Below are 16,516 nucleotides of genomic sequence, written 5' to 3'. Positions count from 1 at the left end.
TTTATTTCACTAGTAAATGACTAATACTATCCAATTATAGCCAAACTGTGCAGTTTAAGTGAACTTTTTAAACAAACGCACGTAAAATACCCGGGTATTTTAGGCAAGGGAATCTAGCCGTATAGAAAGTTGCCTAGTAGTCTCATATAGGGCAACCTACCCGTATTGTCCAAATTTTGTTTTTATTTCACTACGGTTTGGAATTCTGGTGCAAGCTCCGCATATGGATAAATAACGTAATAGTCCGTTTAGCCAATCAGGCGAGGCTTTATATTTATAGCTTGGTGAAGGTAGATTTCCCGCGATCCCGTAACATACAAACATGCGCGTGATGCTGACGGATGAGGCGGCATGCTGAAAACAAAACAAATGGATTGTGGAAGGTAAGCTTTAACAGAGAATTAAACGTATTTTATCTGTAATATTTGTTAAAATTATAAATAGCGACTGAAATAAGGACGACGGATCGATCCGGATAATGTAAAGAGCATCCGGCAAACACACAGTCAAAGGTGCCTGGCTCCCCAGTTCTCGCTAGGTATTTCCATTCTCGTCATCGCATGTGTAGGCCTTCTTGTCAATACGTGCACACGAATTTTCAGATTTTTTTTGTGGAAATAGCATGGTACACTGCACCACACTCGAGGACTTCAAGGCACATCATTCCTCGAGTAACCCTTGAAGTTCTCATGCATTCGTTTTGCCAAGGACGTATAAATCCTTGGTTTTGCACAGATCTTTTTATTAATAATTAATTTCATTCACACTCTTGCACCCCTTAAGATCAACCTCGACTTAATCGTCATTATCATGTTGACGGCGTCGTGAAAACCAAAGAAGAAGAGTGTCTTCTATTAGAAGATATTACTTTTCTCAGGTTGGGCACAACCCTGCATATGCATATGGAATATCCTGCATTTTAGAAACAGTTACCCAGAAATGAAAACACATTAGTACAACCCGTTACAATACACTCTTTCCCCATCTCTGTATGTAACCATAGGCCACGGCCAGCTGACGGCCAATATGGCGGTTGGCTATGCATAACTGAAAATGACGTATGCTGTGAAGAATGCTATAATGTTGTTTTAAAAAAATATTTTCATAAATTTTAACGGTGTCATAATTTTAGAATGCCTTACGACTGATTTAAGACTATGTTTGTGCGCTTAAGTAGCGGGATTTGACTGGGTTGGTCATCAGTGACCAGGTAGCTCAGTCGGTAGAGCAACCACTAGTGTTTGGAGGGTACTGGGTTTGAATCCCAGTCTGCCCGCTACATTTTCTCCTCTGCTGTTAAAGAATTGGCACCCAACTAAATAACCCGCGTGATGGTTATTGGAGGGTCCCGGGTTCGAATCCCGGTCTGCCTGCTACATTTCTCCTCTGCTGTTACAGAATTGGCACCCAACTAAATAACCCATGTGGTGGTGTTTGGAGGGTCTCGTATTCGAAAAAGGAGGGAGGAGTGTAGTAGGATTGGACTGCATGGATCAATCATCGGTGACCAGTTAGCACTCAGCTAGTGTTTGAAGGGTCCCGGGTTCGAATCCCGGTGTGGCTGCTACATTTTTTTCCCCTCCTGTTACACTTACATGCACTAATAAATTTTAAACAAATTCATGCATTTTTCTTTCTCAGAATCCTGTATTTGGTTAACTTCTTGATTAGTCAAATGGGTAACTGCATCAGTGTAACATCTAGCAAATGATTATACAATAAATTTAATCACTGCCTCTGCCAGGATTTGAACTCGGGACCTCAGGGTTACTAGTCTGACGCTCAACGGATCAATATATTCACAGGGTTACATCAGCATGTTACTCAAATGCAAAACTGCTACCCAGATGGAACCTGTTAATTTATAGGAGTGACTACTATCGCCTACAATTTTAACCATTGCAATATAATGCTATTGCTATCGGGGAAAGCACTATTGCGATAGATCATGATTGAGAGCAGTATCCGTAACCATGTTTGCTGTTTGATTGTATGCATTTTATCGTGACTGTTACACTGTAGTCTGTTACTGTAAGACTACCAAACCTTTGAGTTTATTTAGCTACAGAATAATATCTGACTATTAAAACTATCGATAGCTTATTAGCACACTGTCAGCTTTTGTTATCGACTTGTTGAGTTTTCCATCGATTGATCAAATAGACAATCGCAATATATATCGATATAGTCCAATATTTTGTTACACTCGTATTAATTTATCAAAGTGAATTTGCATGACAGGCTAATCGTACGGATACAGATGCGATGGAGAGAATTGGTACATGTCGAGAAATGATCGCTGACCAGTAAAGGCCTGTAGCGTACCTAATCATTGTTGATATTCAGTCTGGATCTTTGATACTAATGCATGACTTGTAGTTTGGCCCTAAATTACCTTAGTTGTCGATCCCATGGGCCGTTAAACTCAAACAAACAAACAAACAATTGAAACATATATTATCTATATTTAGCAATGATATATATCATATTGTAACATATATTATGTGTGCATAGTTTACATGTGCATATATCTCAGTCATTTCAAGGCTTTAATATGATCGATTAGATTACACCTATAATTCTTATCATGTAATCATGCGTATCAAATCATGTTACCGTATCTTATACATTTCACATTAAGTCTGTATCATCCATAAGACTGGATTATTTAGGGTAATGTTTATTACATAAAGGCTTAGGCCTGTAGTTGCCAGTTTTCTCTTATTTCCAGTTAAAGCCAAGGGAATTGATCAAAGAGCAAGAGCGAAAGCTTATATTAGAAAGGTAACTGTCTCATATTTATATTTTCAGTGTCAAAGGTCCACATTTCACTTGTGGTGACGGAATTGCCGCTGTCAGGGAAACTAAGCGTGAAGGAACGAGGAAGAAGCTGGCACAGTGTGGAGTACGCTGGAGCATTATTACAGTGTACCGACAAAGTAACGCTGGCACAGGATGCTCAGTACTTTTCCCGGCAATTCCGCTGCGCCAAGTAGAGCGGTGGCCACCCAACTATTAATTGTGTAAGCCTCTGGATATATACATGTAAACACATACAGTATATAAATAAACACATGCTGAAAGAATAAATGCTAAAAGATCACTGCATCTGTATCAGGATATTTGTCATATTCACCAATGCATCTCAAAGAATGAAAAGCATTTGCAAGTTTACAGTGACAGATTCATGTGCCATGAGTACAGAAAGAATAAATTTATGGATGACTTTTTGTGAGATTTATTTCGTCCACAACTTAAATTTTGGTTTTCTTATAAACCTAGTGTCCCCTTTGTTACATTTTTAGCCCACCATCATCAGATGGTGGGCTATTCAAATTGCCTTTCGTCCGTGGTCAGTCCGTCCGTTAACAATTCTTGTTACTGCTATTTCTCATAAAATACTGAAGGGATCTGTCTCAAATTTCATATATATGTTCTCTTAGGGCCCTCGTTGTGCATATTGTATTTTGGGACTGATTGGTCAACAAAATGGCTGCCAGGCAGCCATCTTGGATTTTGATTGTGAAAGTTTGTTACTGCTATTTCTCAGAAAATCCTGAAGGGATCTATCTCAAATTTACTATGTAGGTTCCCCTAGGGCCCTAGTTGTGCATTTTGCATTTTGGGACCAATTGGTTAACAGGATGGCCGACCAGCTTCCATCTTGGATTTTAGTAGTTAAAGTTTGTTACAGCTATTTCTCCGGAAGTACTTAAGGAATCTTTCTCAAACTTCATATGTTGGTTCTCCAAGGGCCCTAGTTGTGAATATTGCATTTTTGGGACCGATATGTGAACAAGATGTCCGACAGACCGCCATCTTGAATTTCGGTAGTTGAAGTTTGTTACCACTATTTCTCAGAAAGCACGGAAGGGATCTGTCTAAAATTTCATGTGCAGGTTTCCCTACGGCCCTAGTTGTGCATATTGCATTTTGGGACTGATCGATGAACAAGATGGCTGATAGGCCGTCATCTTGAATTTTGATAATTGAAGTTTGTTACCGCTATTACTTAGAAAGTACTGAAGGGATCTGTCTCAAATTTCACATGCAGGTTCCCCTAGGGCCTCGTTGTGCATATTTGTATTGTTGCCAATATGAAAGTAGTTAATTAATAAACCTATAGATATACAATTCGGAATATCCACAGTATTAATTAGAATAAGGTTAATAAAAAAAATGTACAACATGTGGTTTAGTCACACAGTAAGACATGTAATGAACACACTCATAAAATAGCAAATTCATTGTTACCTGTAATAGAATAACGAACTATGCATAATTACAACAAAAATATTTATAATTGGTCCTTAGAAGTTCCTTATATCCGTGATTTACTGAATTTTGCTTTGTAGAACCTTGTAATTATTATAACAGAATTAGCCTTACTAAATTGTTCATTTTTTTTATTTAATCAAACTTAAAATCTATGTGTTGGAAGCAGTTCTATTTCTTCGAATTCTCCTTTATGTATGGATTGAACATGAACACTTGTTTTTAATTCTTTACTTACAGGACTTACCCACTGTCTGCAATAATATATTTTTAGACAACAATGTATACACATGAAGTTCTGGACGATGGATGGATATATAGTTTCTGGCCGATCGTCTTCACATGAACAAATTAAAGTGAAGGCAGGGTATGTTAATTTATTATATTAATTTATTAAACATGACTGATGCGCACATGTTATTTAATTGTTCATCTCTGTACACATACCAATACAGGTTCTTTCTTAAGTACCCAAGGCTAGTAGTAGATTTAGTTATAGTGTACATATATCAAGTTCACAGCCAGACATCATTTGGTTCACATGTTATAAAGGAAAATCATACAGCAAGTCTACAAATTGTGAACATGACATCTTGTAATCAGTTATGTAGATATCATTAAATCATGATCAATATGCTTGTTTTGTACATAACTAATACATGTGCATATATATATATATACACACAAAAAATAATTGGAAATCTGTACAAAATGTATAGAAAATTGCCCAAGTGATTGTCAGACAGTGCTCCACTAGGGCACATAGGCACCATTTTGTACCTGACCAAAAGGTATATTAATTAGGCCGGGTGCTATTTCGTTCTAGTAGTGTAGCAGACCACCATTAAGCTCAGGGTTTGATCCCAACTGGCATTGTGGTGCTGTAGAACACTCAAATTGGATGTAAGAAGAAAGAGATAACCTGGATTGGTGTGTGTTTTAGGGTGAACACATTTCAAAGGGGAAATTGTTAAGTAGTATAACACGTTTTAAATGTAAATAGGCATGTAGAGATACAGGTTAGAGTTGCTTTTTAGCTTTGCACTACGAGGAAATTCCCTTTAGCTCAGTCAGTAGAGAAACAACCAGTACGCGTGCCGGAGGTCACAGGTTTGATTCCTGCTGAGGCACACTATGCTCTATAGGCCTAAGCTAGTTACTGGTCAAGCTACTGACTCTAAGGGGAGGATCTTCTTAATGCAAATTAAAGTTAAAATATGTCCATATCACTGCATACAGCATTTACAAATATACAGTACAGTGTTTAGTCAGTTAAGTGAAGTTCATTGCCATATATTTACATTTTCACTGCAGTCCCACTATGTAACCTTACCAAACGCAGTTGGCAGTCATATAGACAATGAACTTCAAGCGCTTATCATGACGTCATTATCATTGTGACGTCATAATTGCCGTACCAGCGATCACGAAAGAAGGTTGTTCAAATGGCTGTTCCATCCATGATGATAACCAATGATTATTTCATTAAAGAATTCCTTGGCATTTCATCATAAAATTGTAACCAAATGTAAATATAAGCATTGAACGTCTTTCAGTTGGCATTCATAGCTATAATATGAATGCCAACTGGACAGAGGCAAATTCAACATGAAGCGATAGTGCGCTTCATGGAATTTGCCTCTCGCCAGTTTGTATTCATATTGGCTATGAATGCCAACTGAAAGACGTGCAATGCTTAAGTGACTTTTAACTCATTCGCCACTGAAGACACATTTGAATGCTTTGAATTCAAAATCTGAAACAGTTCATGAACTTTCAGGATTGAATGAGTTAATTAATGTAAGCATCGGACTGTATTCAGTTGGCTATTATAGGAGTATGAATGTCAAGAGATTTTGCATCTATAATGAATAAACATTTCTCCCATGCATACATCACAAGGATATCTCATGGTTGATAGGGAAAAGATACATGTAACTAGACAATTATGTGATGTCCTCAATACATGCTGCGTGCATTGTCAATGATGTCATCAATTTGATGCCTAACAACGTTCCTGTTAAAATGGCGTGATGAAAAAGCTGGAAAGCCACGGAAATTTCATATTTTATCTACTTAGTATGGGAGAAAAAGAATCAAATATGGATCTGTCAAGTGGACAAAAATATTGGAACCCTTGCAATTGGCAGGCCTCAGGTTGACAATCACTTTTATTCGTGGTCATCTATTGTCGGTTGTGTGTCTGCAAACAATTTACATTTTCGACTTCTTCTCCAAAAGTACTGAAGCAAATTCACTAAAACTGTCTATAAAGTAAAAGCCAATCAACATTTTGAATTACTGTAACAGTATATGGTACCCAACTGCCATGGGGCTGTGAGATGGGCAAAAGGGGAAAATTGACTAAACTTTCAAAACTCTTCTTATCTACTCACAGATGTGATGAAATTCAATGCTGTTAAAGATTGATTGGTCTATGAGGTCCTTTACAATAATTGTGGATTTTTAGGTCCTGGAATCTCTCATATTTATTTTTCTCTGAGGAGATAATATTTATTATAATTTGTACAGGGAAAGCATATCTTTAAGCATTATTTGTTCAATTTCCATCTGAAATAGGTCAAATTTGGTAAAATGAAATAGCATTTTAACATATAGTCAAACTGGACCAAAATAATCCCAGGGGATTGATGGGCGACCAAAAAGTGTCAAAATGACTTCAATTGCAAGAATCACCTCAACTGAGTCAACTCACAGATGTAATGGAATTAATTTAGTACTTTTCATAGCATGAGAAGTCAAATCAATGCAACCAGCTATACTGGTACTATAGATAATAAAAGTTTTTATTTTTCTCTTAATCATTTTACAAAACTTAAATGTGCTCACATTAGTCCTCAATGACATCAAATGAGGCTGATCGGTGCATGCATATGGAGCCGAATAGTCTTAGCATATCTTTGTGACTTTCTGTATCAAAACTCATGTGTATGTTAAGGCCCATGGTTCTCTTTTTGTTTTGTGACTAATATGAAAAGGTGTATGAATAATTTGAGTTTGACAATGATATTCAAAAATCTTATTGCACAATGTGTATTTTTCCTTGTTTTTTCAGTCAACCTCTTTGAAGACAATGAGAAAGTCTCCCAGTTATCCAAATAATATCACAGGTCAACACTGCTGATATTTCTAAACTTTTTGCTTGGATCACAAGAAATGACAATCCAGACGTTTGATGGCTCTTTAAGAAATTATATGATCAGGTAAAAAGGTGTTTTAATTATTATTCTCACATTTGGGATATGAAAGTAACTTTCCATATCACCCTAATACTGCATATTGCATTTTGGAACCAGTCAGTCAACAAGAGGGCCGACAGGCAGCCAACTTGAATTAGATAGGTGAACATTGTTATTGCTACTTCTCAGAAAGTATTGAAAGGATCTGCCTCAAAATAATATGTAGCTATATAGGCTTCCTTTTGCATTTTGGCACAGATAGGTCAACAAGATGGCCGATAAGGAGTCATTTTGGATTCAAATATTTTAAGTCGGTTTCCGCTATTTGTCAGAAAGTACTAAAGTTTTAAATTTCATGTGTATGATCCTAGATGTGCATATTAATTGTGTTTTGGGACTGATTGGGCTACAAGATGTCCAACAGTAGCTATCATGGATTTTGACAATTGAAGTTTGTTGTTAATATTTCTGGAAAAATTACTGAAAGTTTCTCTCTGAAATTTTATATATTGATTCTCTCGGTCCTTAGATTTCTACCAATACAGGGTTTTCAAGATTCCAAAATGAGATGGATAAAGTACTACAATTTACCAGAGATTAGTCCCACCTTCCGGTGATAATGACATCATGAAACTCGTGTCGAATGATGACGTAATAATCACCAGATGTTGGGATTAATCGAAGGTAAATTGTACTTTACCCATGTTGTTTTGGGATCTCAAAATCCCTGTATTGCATTTTTGCATGTAAATGATCAGGAAACAACATGATTGATATATCTTTTATAGTATTAAGTGCCTGATGTGTTATGGCGGCCGACACAATGCTAATGGTATTGGTTCTGGGATTTTACTGAAGTGTGAAATTTTCTATTTAGTTTGAAAATAGATGTTTTATTTTAATAGTTGAAGTTGGTTACTGCTATTTGTCAGAAAGTACGAAAAGGATATGTTTTAAATTTCATGTGTAGGTTCCCATATGACTCTAGTTGTGCATATTGCGTTTTTGGACTGATCAGTCTACAAGATTGCCAAAAACTGTGACTTTTGATTAATTATCATGAGAAGGTAATGTTTGTGTAGCCTGCAATGTATAAGGTAATAGGGATAGTATTTTACCATATAGGTTTAGTTCTTGTTTCAGGAAAGTATTTTTTCACATTAAAGCAAGATGGCTGACAGGAACTGTCTGTTACCGCTGATGATGGAATTAGTTTTGTATCTTAATGCAATGGTTACTATGGTCTGTTTAGGTGATAGATTTCAGAATCATCTGATTTTTCAACTTCAAGAAAATTTGTACATGTATGTAAATCAGAAGATGGTACCATTATGTGATGGCAGACAACCATCTGACAAAAAGGTGTTACTTGAACAGAAATTTGACCAAACTATGTGTTTTGTCAGTGACAGAAAAAACGTTAGTAACATAGAAATTTATCAATCCTTATTATTTAATCCTTATTATTTATCAAATGAATGACAAAAAGGTATCACTAAAATGACAACTCAACAATATGCACAGGAGGATTGACACAAAGAAAGTGGCTCGAATTATCAAATACATTTTCTTCTGGTGCCTCATAAATTCCAACAGGTTATATAATTACATGTGTATTTATGAGTAATTTAATTTCATATGTTACACTCCTTTCTATTGATTGGAGGTGTAAGGTTATTTTTCCTTAGACCAAAAGAATTGTACGTTGAGTATTATGACGTCATACATTAATTAGAACGTGGAAAATTTTAAAGCAGCAGTCATTGGCCGAACCAAACTATTGACTAAGATATGCTACAAATCAATTTGTTTTATTGTAAAACTAGATAAAAGTATGTAAATCAATGCCTCGTTAGTACACTTACTTTTTTCAATTTATATTGTAAGGATTATTCTCAAGATGAAGTTTATGAAATCATAGACAACAATCAAATGGACTTTTTTTTCATAGACACCTCGCCTGTATGATGAATGTTCAATGGCCAGTGAGTTTATGTCATGGCGCGTCATCAGTCGTCCGCTGTCTGTCTGTCAACATTTCTTTTAAATCACCATTAGTGATAAAGTTCTTCATTAATTGTAACCAAATTTTTTATCATTGATTCTGACCCAAACCCCCCTATTCCCGGGGCAGGAGGGGTGGGCCCAATATGGGAAATAGAGGTAAATCCTTTACTAGTAAACCGCCTCTATATCTAGTCATAGTGTTCTGCATGGAATGTAACCAAATTTGGCTTGGAATATAAATATATCCTTTAGGGAAGGGGAACAGAGTTTGCATCAATTTTTATCTGACCCTTAGGGAGAAGGAAGGGCAAGGCCCAATAGGGGAAATAGAGATAAATCCTCTAAATCGCTACTGTATAGGATTTCATAGAACATGAATTCATTGGATTATAACCAAATTTAGCCAGAAACATCTTCTGAGGAAGAGGAACAGAATATAATTTTGGCTCTGACCCTCTCGAAGAGAAAGAGTGGGGCCCAGCAGGGAAATTATAGGTAAATCTTTGAATTCCTTCAGAAAAGAAACAATGATCCTGTATTCAGAACATTACCGTACTTGGCATTACAAACCGGGTGAACGATAAAGACCTTCTGGGCCTCTTGTTTGTCTATGACTTTATAAGCCCGAAAGATACTGAGAATAATCCTTAACTACCTGGAAGCTGTTAAAGATACAAAAATAACAAACAAACATACTAATATGTACAATAGGTGAATCATAGATTCTTTACCTCCAACAAATTGTAATTTTCATCTCTCAAAAACGGATCAGATTTATTAGTATATAATTTCTTTACTTTACACTTTTACCATCATTTAAATGTTTGAGCTCTATTTCTTTTCAGAATAAAAAAATTTGCAGTATAGAGGTTCCCCAACACATGACTGTTGTTTATCATATTTATCAAATTCGGGATAGTTAATTTTCAAATTTTGAAAAGACACAAGCTTTAGGGAGTGTCTTTTACGAAGGACTATGTATGGTTTGGGGCCTTTCTGACCCTCAAATCCATGAAACTTTCAAAACTGTTATTTAGTGATTAATTTGTTGTATTTAAAATATTTAGTACATTGCTGATTCAACTATAATGATTGTTTTCTTATTTTGCAGCTGCAGTTGCCATGGTAACCATGCAAAAAACACAAATTTTGAAAATTTGAAAAGCAAAATATGGTCAAAATTCCCACATTTTCATATTTTATGCATATGTTGAGTGGTTATCATGGCAACTGAAACTGCAAAATTAGAACACTATCATTACAACTAAATTCAGGATGTACTAAATATATCAAATCCAACAATTTAAATACTAAATAATAGTTTTGAAAACTTGGTGAATTCAAACCATATATACCGGTAGTCCTTTGAAAATTAACTAACAAGAGTTTAGATAAACATGATAAACAACAGTCCTGCGATGGGGAACTTATTTATCCCATAACTTTAACTCTATATGTATACTGTGGTGATCATTTTCTCATCTTCATTCAGGGAAACTTGCCACAATATAATAATATCTTTCCGCCATAAAATATAGTGCCTAAATAGAGAGCCAATATTTTATTGTTTAATACTTTGAATAAGCAGCTACTGTTAAACAGTAATAACAATGCTATTTAAAAGAAAATGCGCTATGAAAAGTAGCCCATCAATCCTTGATAAGGGCTTAATTAGGGATTCATTCCAGCGTCTAGCATAAATGTGTTTGTTTTTAAAAAGCTTTCTGTTCATTGACAAAAATATGGTGATGGTACATTTCTATTTTATTAATTGACAAATGACGCAATTGGTCAAATTTTTGATGCAACAACACATAGCATTAGTATTATTGCTATCTGGTATACTTTCCCTACAATAACATCTAGTGGTGACCTCTTGAACCATTTCATTCATAAATTCCCAATTTATTGAATAATGTTCCTTTGGACCACTCAGAAGAAGGCCTTTCCATTACTGCGCATGCAGTTACAGTAAGGCAGTCATGGGAAGATGTCGGCCACCATATAGGATCATGTTGAAAATTGATGCGTAGGGTTTAAAGGAATGCTTAACAACATGCCTTCTGGGGGTTGGTGGGGGCATCTGTAATGGTTCTCGTTATAATCAGTACCTTATTATATGAATTAATTTATTTTCCAGGATGCTTTGACATGAAATGAACCATGTGTGACAGAAGAATGAAATGAACCATGTGTGATGGAAGAGTTTGCAGGAAATACTGAAAACATATACATATGTAGAAGCTCCAGTAAAAAAAAAGCATTTGAAAACTGGCATTATTGGCCTGACATCCAGTAACTTAACCCATGTGATGTTTTTGCCTGTCACTATTGCATATAACCAGACTGTTCCATGCAGGAAATTACAAGAGCGGAAAATAGACTGATACAATGATGTTATTATGTTTGTTGTAGCACATTTTCGACAACAAAATAAGTACCTAAAAATTGTGTGTCAAAATCCTATCGTTATATTAGTAGTAGAGTTATTTGTACATAAAATTTGTACATCTACAGAATCCAGAAACCAATTAAAATTCCTTCCTTCTGTGATTAATAATTACACAGTCAAATGAATCTATATTGTTACAATTCAATTTCAACAAATTTTATTTCAAATATTATTTGAAAAGGGATTGAACAACAGGCATAGTCTATATAAGTTCTCTCCCTAAGTTAAAACTAGTACATAGCAAGATATATAAGTTAAGAAACGCAATGTTTTTTACAATATATAACAGTATAAATATATTATAGTTATCAGATACAAGATTTGAATGTGGAAGTTTGTAGTTACAGATATTTTTTTATCATGTTTAATTGCTTAAAACTGTATGTATATAGAAGATAATTGCCAGGTTTTAAAAGGTTATTGGTACTGAATCCAGTATTCAATGAAAGGTTTCCCTCCACCCATAGGATACAGACCAAAAAATGTCCATATCGGCTTCCTAGCCATTGGTCATCACCAATGAGGTTTGGATTCTGTATTTAAAGTAAGATTGTTAAGGGGAGTAAATCAGTTTTGCTGTATTTATGAATACACTTTGAAAGATTTTTAATAGTACATATAGGTTAAGCTACATTTAACTGTTATATAATTATAGTAGTGTAGGGGGATTGGACTGGGTCGATCATCGGTGACCAGGTAGCTCAGTCGGTAAGAGCACTCAGCTAGTGTTCGGAGGGTCCCGGGTTCAAATCCTGGTCTGGCCGCTACATTTTCTCCTCTCCTGTTACAGAATTGGCGCCCAACTAAACAACCCACGGTGGTGGTGTTTGGAAGGGTCTCGTGTGTCTTCAAGGGCAAAGACTTCGAGAAAGGAGGGAGGAGTGTAGCGGGATTGGACTGGGTCGATCATCGGTGACCAGGTAGCTCAGTCGGTAAGAGCACTCGACTAGTGTTCGGAGGGTCCCGGGTTCGAATCCTGGTCTGGCCGCTACATTTTCCCCTCTCCTGTTACAGTGTTAGAAAATATAGGACAATAATAAGATGATGATTAAGTCAATCCATCTCCAGAAAATTCATATTAATGTTTATAACTAAAAAAATAATTTAATCATCACCTAAACAACACTGCATAGTAATTGTTATAATTAATACATAATGCATACAAGTATAAAGTATCAATATTGTTACAATGATATACTGTATTCATGTACAAGGTTCCAACGTTTTAGTATTAAAGGGACAAATCAGTCTAAGAGAACATTAGAAATTTTATATATGTCTGAAATAAACCAGTTATTATGGAAATTGGATAAGTTAGTTTTACTGTGATATGCCCAAAAAAGTCCATGGTGGTGAAATGTGTGTGAAGTGTTTAAACTCGCTCGCTGTTCACCATTACACATTGTGGACGAACGTCTTGTATGCCGAACCCTGGCCATTGCTCGTATAGTAATGCAACTTTTGTCCAGAACTACTGAAATCGCTCTAGGTGCATGCTCCTGTCCAAAAACCCAATTTCATGAACTCCTTGGTGGTTATGTATTGCATTTGTTTAACTTTTGTGACTTTGGCTCTTGTGTGGGTACAACATACATAATGTACATGCTTAATTAAAATGCTATAATGATAAATCACAGAACAAAGGAATGTTAATTAGTATAAGGATTCAGTAGATTTGCAAACAGAACGTTTTTGACATGTACACATTTTATGTACAAATAAATCTACTACAGCTACAACAATAAGGTGAAATCAGTTGCGACATCATTGTATACTATCAAGAGTGTGTAAAGAATGTATAAACTAAGAGTGTACTATCAAGAATGTATATCAAGAATGTATAAACTAAAATGTACTATCAAGAATGTATAAACTAAAATGTACTATCAAGAATGTATATCAAGAATGTATAAACTAAAATGTACTATCAAGAATGTATATCAAGATTGTATAAACTAAAATGTACTATCAAGAATGTATATCAAGAATGTATAAACTAAAATGTACTATCAAGAATGTATAAACTAAAATGTACTATCAAGAATGTATATCAAGATTGTATAAACTAAAATGTACTATCAAGAATGTATATCAAGAATGTATAAACTAAATATAAAAAATATGATGTATATCAAGAATGTATAAACTAAAATGTACTACAAAATGTATATCAAAATGTAATAAACTAAAATGTACTATCAAGAATGTATATCAAGATTGTATAAACTAAGAATGTATATCAAGAATGTATAAACTGAAATGTATATCAAGAAATGAGGCCATATGCATTATTTGATGATGTGATAAAATTGCAGATTTGCTAGATTTTTTGTTGATAGTTGTGGATATGATGTTTCCATTTCATAATTATGAGATTTTATAGAAATAATATCATTGATAAAGTGATAAACTAGAAGAGGCTGTGCCCAATAGGGGAAATTCTATTAAGTTACACATGTAGTATTAAGTTATCTATATTTTGTATTTCTGTGTAAATCCAAAAAAAAACCTATAAGCTGATAATCAATATTTTGTAATTTCCAATTTTTAGCACTAGTTATGATGTCATAAATTATTAGTGTCACTAGAAACTTTAAAGCATTCAAGAACATTCAGTAGATAATTATGAGGGTTGGATGCCAAATGGACAATGGCAGATTTAATAAAGCATTAATGAACCAAGGCCAATCAAAAGCACTGTTTAAATCGACTTTGGTGAACCATTAGAAACAAGATAATGGAAATAGATTGCTTTGAAGCCACGAACTGATGGTTTTAATCAGATTGTGTAAATATTACTGTTTTGTCATAATTTGCAACATAATTGAGATACAAAAATCATTACATTACTCTTTTGTCATAGTTCATTGAATTATAGATTTGTCAGAATTTATTACATTGCCTCTTATAATTATGAAAGAAATATTATAATGACAAAATTATTGATAAATTGTGTATATAAATTTCTACACATATTCAATAAAAGGTGTTGCTAATTTAATGTCTCTTTGGTTTCATTTTTAGGTCATCTGACCCGAAGGGTAAGGATGACCTATTGTCATCATGCATCATCCCCCCTGGTGCACGTATACCATGCGTTAACCTTTCATTCAAACTTCTTCTTTTCAATAAAAAAAATGCCCAATGTACTGATATATGGCCTGTGGCATACTGGTATAAAGGACTACATTTTTTTTTCTTCAAATAAATGACTTTACCTTCATTCAAGGTCACAGGGGTCAAATAGGCAAAAAAAACATATTATGAATTATTAAGAGGTCTGGCCCCGACTTCTCGCAGTGCAGACTTGAGTCCAAACGTTAGTTTTTCTCCCTGAATTTTTTTTTACTTATATTTGTTCCTGTAGCATGTCAAGTTTGTTCAGATGACTGGTTTTCACTCTGGTTGGCGGATATACCAGTATGTAAGTTTGGGTACGAACTACATACTGATGAGTAATTGAAAAAGAAATAATTCCTTGTTTGGGCAGTTATTTTACATATATACCTGTAACTACGGACACATATACGAACGCAAAATCCAATAATGCAATTTGCCTGTTATATACCGGGTATATAGTCGATATGTCCTTCTATCAAGACTCGGACTACCAATACCACACGCACGACACGGTCACATTTTATGGCATGTCCTCAACTTTTTAACATTTTCACACTCGTCCGCACGCATCCTCGATACTCCAGGGGTTCCGATCACTTACGATTATTAGAGATCGTAAGTGATCGGAACTCCTGGAATATCGAGGATGGTCCGCTCGTGGCCACTTTCCAACATCACAAACGTAATCATATGTACACTTTACATCAATTTTACATAAAATGTCTTCATTTGCCAACTTTCTAACATTTCCATAGAAATAGAGGAGTGACTATGTGGTATGGAATTTATCAAACCCGTTCGATAATATGCGAGTGGCATATCAAATTATTTAACGAGCATCGTTTCTATATAAAACAATAGAAACCCGGCTCGAATGTGACGTTTCCGTCTACTGAAACAATCATGCGACGTCATATATATATACTATGACGTCAAATCTATATGTGACGTCATAATAGTTTTATTACCTGTGAATGTTACGATATTAATGACATGACTGGACAGGCCAGTTATGTGATAAAAAACGTTTGCACTTGACCACTTTCCAATATGATAACATATATACATCCTTACGTATGCAGTTTTCTACAATATCACATACACACGTCCTCATATGCAGTTTTCTACAATATCACATACATACGTCCTCACATGCAGTTTTCTACAATATCACATACATACGTCCTCACATGCAGTTTTCTACAATATCACATACATACGTCCTCACATGCAGTTTTCTACAATATCACATACATACGTCCTCACATGCAGTTTTCTACAATATCACATACATACGTCCTCACATGCAGTTTTCTACAATATCACATACATACGTCCTCACATGCAGTTTTCTACAATATCACATACATACGTCCTCATATGCAGTTTTCTACAATATCACATACATACGTCCTCACATGCAGTTTTCTACAATATCACATACATACGTCCTCACATGCAG

At 35.1% G+C, this 16,516-nt stretch overlaps 1 long non-coding RNA gene across 1 annotated transcript; it reads left to right on the top strand.

Annotated features, from left to right (window-relative positions):
* The first annotated feature begins 204 nt into the window (after positions 1 to 204).
* Positions 205 to 14,039, top strand: LOC138311347 (uncharacterized). Its single transcript, XR_011206600.1, has 5 exons — positions 205 to 383; positions 2,812 to 3,023; positions 4,516 to 4,642; positions 7,352 to 7,499; positions 11,623 to 14,039. It is a non-coding gene; the product is annotated as an uncharacterized lncRNA (long non-coding RNA).
* Positions 14,040 to 16,516: the final 2,477 nt, after the last annotated feature.

This window comes from Argopecten irradians, unplaced genomic scaffold, assembly GCF_041381155.1.
Source record: "Argopecten irradians isolate NY unplaced genomic scaffold, Ai_NY scaffold_0018, whole genome shotgun sequence".
Classification (NCBI taxonomy): domain Eukaryota; kingdom Metazoa; phylum Mollusca; class Bivalvia; order Pectinida; family Pectinidae; genus Argopecten; species Argopecten irradians.
Note: the sequence above shows the minus strand (reverse complement) of the source record. Positions and strands in the feature narration are given on the sequence as shown.